Source organism: Cibotium barometz, chromosome 64 (assembly GCF_041138505.1).
Source record: "Cibotium barometz isolate CiBa-2024 chromosome 64, ASM4113850v1, whole genome shotgun sequence".
Lineage (NCBI taxonomy): Eukaryota > Viridiplantae > Streptophyta > Polypodiopsida > Cyatheales > Cibotiaceae > Cibotium > Cibotium barometz.
The window spans coordinates 18,973,394-18,980,684 of NC_141109.1; positions in this window are offsets into that span (position 1 = coordinate 18,973,394).

The window sequence follows — 7,291 nt, forward strand, 5'->3', positions numbered from 1 at the left end:
GAAGAGGTGCTTTGAGTCTTGAATAATAAGGCCATTTCATTGATAACTTCCAACGATGAGGGGTCACTTTCAAAGCATTGTAATATTCTCTCCCCTGCATGCAACCTTGAAGTGTGCATCTTTGACAATCCACGAATACTAAAGCGCCTGGAATTAGCTAAATCAAGAAGTACAAATGTCAACAAGAGGATTTAAGTTACTTTTGCTAAAAGAAATGTTATAAGAACTAGTGATATTACCTATTTCTTGCTTTTGCTTGAAGAACTCAAGCATTGTTCCACCCATGCGCCTGCCAGTCTTGGAATCGCCCACAAGAGCATGTATAAGTTCAAGCATGGACCGATTGATTTGTGCATCCAAGAGAGTGTATTTTATGTATTGCCATAGGCGCTCCACCAAGTTAGTAGTATCAACATTCCCATAATTAAACAATCGGACAAATTTTGGCCATTGCCTTTGCCATACACAAGTAGACCCACATTAGCCATTTGTTACATATCGAATGATATTGTCATGTGCATTGTAACATTGTAAGAAATGTTGATACTTCTGTTCAAATTCCATTTCTGTAACCGAGTGCATGAGATTTGACATTGATGTGTAGATCTCATCTTGTATTTCTTTAGGAACCTACATTTTTCACATTTTTGTTAGAGGCTAAATTATAAGAAAAACTCATATTAAATCAAATATCCTAAGCTACTCCCAATTACCCAGTCCTAGTTTAATACAAATTGCGAGTTAATGACACATAACCCTAGTTTATTGCACATGCCTAGTTAATTGCATACACAAAGTTAGTCACATAACCCTAGTTAACACCATAAATTCTTGGTTAATTACATACACAGACAGAGTCCTAGTTTACTATCCAGTCCTAGTTTACTACATATGTCCTAGTTTACTATCCAGTCCTACTTTACTACACAGTGCTAGTTTACTACACAGTCCTACTTTACTACATAGTGCTAGTTTACTACACAGTCCTACTTTACTATTCAGTCCTACTTTACTGCATACTTATAGTCTATTACATAGTCCTAGGCAATGAACCATTTAGACTTCAAGAACCTAGCTTACCTCAGTCTAAGAAATCTTATTGTTTTCCTAAGGCCTTGTTGTATACCCCTTATAAAAGTTTAATACATATGGACCATGCCATGAAATATTGCAGTCTCTTACTTGTGGTAGTAAATTCTCAACCCAAGCTTTCTTAGCATGGAACCAACACAGGATGACATGGCATGCAACTTGTTGGCAAGTTTCTTGCTCTTGTTAAACCCAACAATGGGGATCTTTGTCAACCACCTTGAGTAATGGCTCTAGTTCTTGTGGACACTTGTCAATGACTAGAGCTGTAGGACGAATATCTCCCATTCTTGAAAAAACCATTTTCATAGTAATCTCCAAGGCAATGCTCTCTTGATGAGAGCTTGGGTCATTAGTGCACATCATACACACCACATTGGAATGCCAACTCCAAGTTGGTTTGGTAATACAGCTGCATATAATGGTAGGCCAAATTTATTTGTCTTGAAAGTACTATCAATAGCCCATGAGTTATATCATAATGCCCATGAGTTATGTAAGGAGAATTGAAGTGCCATTTGTAACATCCACGTATCTTGAATAATAAGAATGAATGGTTTGTCCTTGTCTTCCTTCGCTTGAGGATTGTAGGGCTGACAATATAGCATTTATATCCATAAAACATGTAATTAAGAATGTATGGTAAGAAATAAAGGAACTCCAATGATGTCAAGCAAAACCACCAAACTTACCTTGTTTTGTGTCTTTAGTTTCAAACATTCCATGTACATCAATGCCTAATCAGCTTCTGTAGCTTTGTCTACAATAGCATGAATGTCAAGAATATCTATTCTCATAGAAAAGAAACCAAGAATGTCAATGACTATTAGAATGCTACCTTGATTTTGTGCTTAGTATGACAACATGGAGACCTCTTTTGGAATCATGAAAAACCTAAAGATTGTGCGATCTAGGGGCTGAAGATTTCTCCATATGCAATCTCTGTTTTGAGAGTGACATCCTTGCTACATGGCGAGAGCTACCAATGTCAAACAAATCCTCTATACAACACTCAATGGCAATAGGATGGACCGGCAAATGATATAGATCATTTCGAGTGCCCGGAACATGTCCCTTATGATGAGAAGCATATAATGAAATAATTGCTCTATCTTTTGCATTCAAATACTCCACTTATCCCTTAAATGGACAATGACACTTCTTTGAGGTCCTCAATCTCCTTAGTGTCCCCTTTTGACTAGGTTCTCCATCTCTATGGCAAATGTAATTAACAACCCTCTTTGATGGCCCTTGGTTTTTTGTTAAACGAACTTTCACAAGCCTCACTTTGTGCTTTATCATTATCTCTATCAAATGCCTCTCCACATTAGATCTATCAATATTCAAAATGATCGTGGGTTCCCTTTTTGGGTTCTTGTGAAGTTGGGATTCCATGCTAGTGAATGTCAACACACCATGTTTCTTTAATGGTTTCAAGGGTTTCCTTTATCCCTCTATGATCTCCACACTCCAATATATTATGACATGTTATGACAATATTTTCCCATTCCTCTATGCATGATATTTTTAAATTTGGAAATGACTTTAAGCAAAGCACAAGGGATCCACTTGATTTTGATCCAAGTAAAGGTTTTCCTTCATTCGCCTCCATTTCTTCAGATCAAGAATTCCTCTAGAATCAAAAGTCTTAAGGCTCTCAAGGATCATCGACACATTCCCTTGAATAACACTTATCATCACATCAAAGGAGAATAGAAGATAGATAAAGCGATGGATTAAGTGACTCTTTGGCACTTTCTTCCATTTCTTTGCTTTCAACTCTTTGTGCAAAGAAACCATGCTCATCTTGATCCTTACTAGATTCTTGGCCACTTGTATCAATAGGCACCAAGTATTCTTCGATCTCATTGACATCACTTGGGCCATCTTCAATCCACAAACTCATCCTGGACACACTTGGACATATTTAGAAAGTTATTATGTTTTAAAAAGGGGAAAAAATTATAAATATAATGCTATTTATCTATCCCTTTAACCGTCGTAGTTTGCTCACATTCTTAGTTTACTACACAGACCTAGTTTTCCTAGTTTTTCTAGTTTACTGCGCAAACCTTGTTTTTAGATTCTAGAATGGGCTTTGGCCACCATTGCCATCTTGGGTCATTTTAACTCATTCTATACACATATTGCCATGTTTAGATAGAGATTGTTCTTTTAAAATGTAAGAAATAGAGCTTATTAGTTTACACATATTGCCAATGTGAAAATTAGAAAAGCCACAATTGTTAATTACTAATGGAAACATTTTCTCACCACATTCAAATAGACCTTTGAGAGAGAGAGAGAAAATTACCTTTAATGATTGTACCACCAATGAAAACTTCAGCACCGTATAGTAGGTAGTTCTATATCAATGAAGATCTCCCTTTGCCTTGAAATGTATTTGAGAGTGGTGAGTGCAAACTACTTTGAGTCAAAGAGAAGTTGGAAGTAAGCATTTTTCAATCACAAAAATATAAAAATACTCAATGACAATAGTCAATAGCAAGCTTCTTTGAGTAAAAGAGGTAGTGGAAGCAACATATGAGAAGGTGGAAGCGGGCATTTTGAATGACAATGAGAAAATGAAAGCAAGCATATTTCTTATAGGTCCTAGTTTACTTTTTTTCCTAGTTTACCTTGCTCAAACCTCATTAATTGATCCAATAGATTTCTTAAGAAGACAGTGTTGAAAAATGATTAAGATTTAAAAATCTGCCAACCCAACCCAAAATGATTACCACACGACCTCCTGAATTTGTGATCCGTGTCCTTTTCCCAGCCGTCGTCCCTACTTTACTTTTTATCCCTAGTTTACTATTTTTGATAGCCAGATCCTTTCGAGTAGCCTTTCCGCACACGTTCGCTGTGGATCACGCTTGAACTCCCTCTTAAAGGCACCGTGCCATTTAGACACGAGGCAACACACGGGGCCTTTATGGAACTCGATTGACATGTTGGAAGTCTCGACATGAAGCCCGATCAAATGAGGGCCATCGGATGGTTTCCAGGTGGGTGTGAGAGTTTTAAAAACGGGACTAAGTTTACTATTTTAGTAAACCAGGCCTAATGGATGTCGCTTTTTTTATACGTGTCGGGCATGCGATCTATCGCATCACTGCGCGTAACCATGGTTTGAGTGGATCATTAAAAACGAGACTAGGTTTACTATTTTGGTAAACCAGGCCTAATGGAGGCCGCTATTTTACACGTGTTGGGCATGCGATCTATCACATCACCACGCATGCAAATCATGCAAGGCATACCATGGTTCACGTGTAACCCATGGTTTGAAGGGGCTATGGGATGTGTTTGGGCTTCTCTGCACCTTCTGTGTTTTTTGCATAGCATCCGCATTGACTTGCGTTAACTTCTCTACACCTTCTGCCTAGCATTTTGCTAGTCGACCAAGTGAGGTAAGCCCCAAACCTCAATCCTCTTTAATCTGCAGCACATATATTGGTGTTTACCAAAATAAATTATAATGGAGTAGCAACTTTAATAGTTAGCATAGGTTTATGGTCATTGGGCTCAAGTATAAAAGGGGCTCATGGACCCTCATTTGTATCTTTTGATCATATGACTTTTGGAATGTACATTGGAGCGGAGAGCTACCATACCTTGGCTTATGGAAGGCTATTTCCATCCTTTAGTAAAAGGCTAAATCACTTAGGCATTGTGTATGATTTCTTGCTAATTTTGTATTAATCAACATGATGATTTGTCCCAAATCTTAGCTTATGGTGGTTACGTCATTTCAATTGATATCAGAGCCTTGACATTGATTCTTGGGAGCTTTTTAGTGCATTTTAGGTAAGAAATTACAAGAAAATTAGAATTACATGTGATTTTTTTTCTTGATTTCTACATGTAATTTTCTCTGTAATTTCTTACATTTGTTGATGTGATGGGGAAGATGGTGAAACTGCATGAATTTTGCTTCATCCCGGCCTTTTCCTAAGGTTTTTGGGTAAGATTTGGGCATGGCACCAAAATTGCATGAATTTTGCTTCATTTAGGCCTTTTCCTAAGCTTTTTGGGTAAAATTTGGGCATGGCACCAAAATTTTGAGTACATTTGTGATAGAGGAGCAAATTTTTAGACCAAAATTGGCGGGGAAAAATGAATTTCTCACGTTTGCTTCTTCTCCTCTCTTCTTGCACACATTTCTCATGGCTATGGAGCTTGTTTGATGGAGATTTAACTCTCCTAAGCATAGGGCATTGCTTGATCACTTCATGAGATTTAGATTGAGCACCACCTTGACCATATGAGTTGTCATTTTCTACCTGTGAGGCCATGAATCAGTGTCGATTTCATTTCCACACAAATGGTGATAATGGTGGTCAAATTTTGCATACCAAGCTTGTCCAAGACTTCTACAACATGTAAACTCCACATAGATGTGATCAATGTTCATTTTCATCAAGTTTTCATGAATTAGGATTTTCTTTAAAAAAATAGGGTTTTTGCTCATCATTGGTCAAAATTGTTACCATTTTCATCTTCCTCATGCTTTTTTTTCAAACCTAGGGCATTCATTCTCTTCATTTAGCCTTCCTCTATCCATCCATACTACTCTTACATCATAATGAATAGGTGATTAGGGTTTCTTGAATGGATTAGGATTTTGGAGGTTTCTTGCTCAAATTAGGGATTTTTATGGACATTTTATAAAAATTTGAAGCTTAGTTGAACCCCATAGACTCCTTCTTGATATGCATAATGATCCTTTCAACTTTAAATACCATTTGGAGGGATTTCTATCAATAATTTCATCAAAACATGCATTCTTGGGGAAAGTTGAACTTGCTTGAGATTCCACCATGCATACTCTTGATAAGTCTTGCTCCTTGCATTGGTTTGTCAAGATTAAGAATCAATTTCATGGATCCTTTATCCTTTACAAGCCTCTACACATGCTTCTCCAAGAAGAGGTGAAGTTATGAAAAATAGAAGAGGATTGAAGTCACTCTTGAAGCAATTGATTGGAGAGCTAAAGCTTAACCATTTAAAGCCATGGAATTAACATTCCCTTACCTCTTCATCAACATGAAATTCTTGAGTTGAAATAACTCTTCATCAAATTAAACTCTTGTGTTGAGCTTGGATAAGCATTGTAATTTTCCATGAGTCATGCTAGTGGCGAGTACTCTATCTTCTTGTTGCCATTTAATCTTTGATTCCCAAGCCAACTAGAATCTAGTTGAATGTGTAAGAGGTACCTTGGCACTTTGGACGAGAGGCCAAGGGGAGAGCTTTCTTGAACCTTCCTTGCCATGAGTGCCATGGTAAAGTGGTAAGGAAGGGGATTATGTACATGATGGTGAAAACATGGCCCCAACCCTGGCTATCGAAAATTAAACCTTGGTAACGGGGTGGAAAGACTTGGTCGGGAGATCGACAAGAAAAACCTCCACACCGACTTCCCTCAATCCAATCCAGTGGCACTGATTCCTACATACATTGGAAATGGGTTCAAGGACACATGGCAATGCACTTGGCAATCAATGGTTCACAATGTGGTTATACAAGGATGCATAGTTGATCTTGTTGGTTGCATTGGTTGAGATCTGCTTGCAAATGCAACAAAGTTATAGCAAAATTTTATCAAAGTGAGTCAAGATGCATTGAAAGGATGCTAATTGGATGCCACATGATGCTTTGGGTATGCCGGAATGCATTTGTGCAAGGGTGTGCAAAGGGGATGTTTGCGCGGTTGACATTTGGGCATAATCTGCAAATTTTACAAATTCAGTCCCAAGGGTTCTGGGCTGACCTGAATTGGACACCTACACTTCATTCCCCATCCCAAGATCTTCCAAACAAGCCAAACGGCATACCATTTGGAGCTATTCATGAGCGGTTACACCCGTTTTCATGGACAGTCCTGTTTTGGCAGTTTGTATACCAAAAGTGATCTTATGGACTAAACTTGATGGGTGTGTAGTACTCCTCAAAAGGATTCTAACAAGCTTAAGATTTTCCAAATTGGACTCTTGAGTAGTGAGTTACGACTCATTTTTGGCGAAAGCCTATTTTATAAAAACCTAAAATAGAGAGTATTAGGGCCGAGACTGACCTTAAACTAATCACATAGGCTTATTCCTCATCTCATTATCTTTACATAGAGCCTTGGTTTGTTCAAATCGGATAATCCTAGCTCCACTTTTTGGCAATTTTCTCAAATAGTCCATTATGG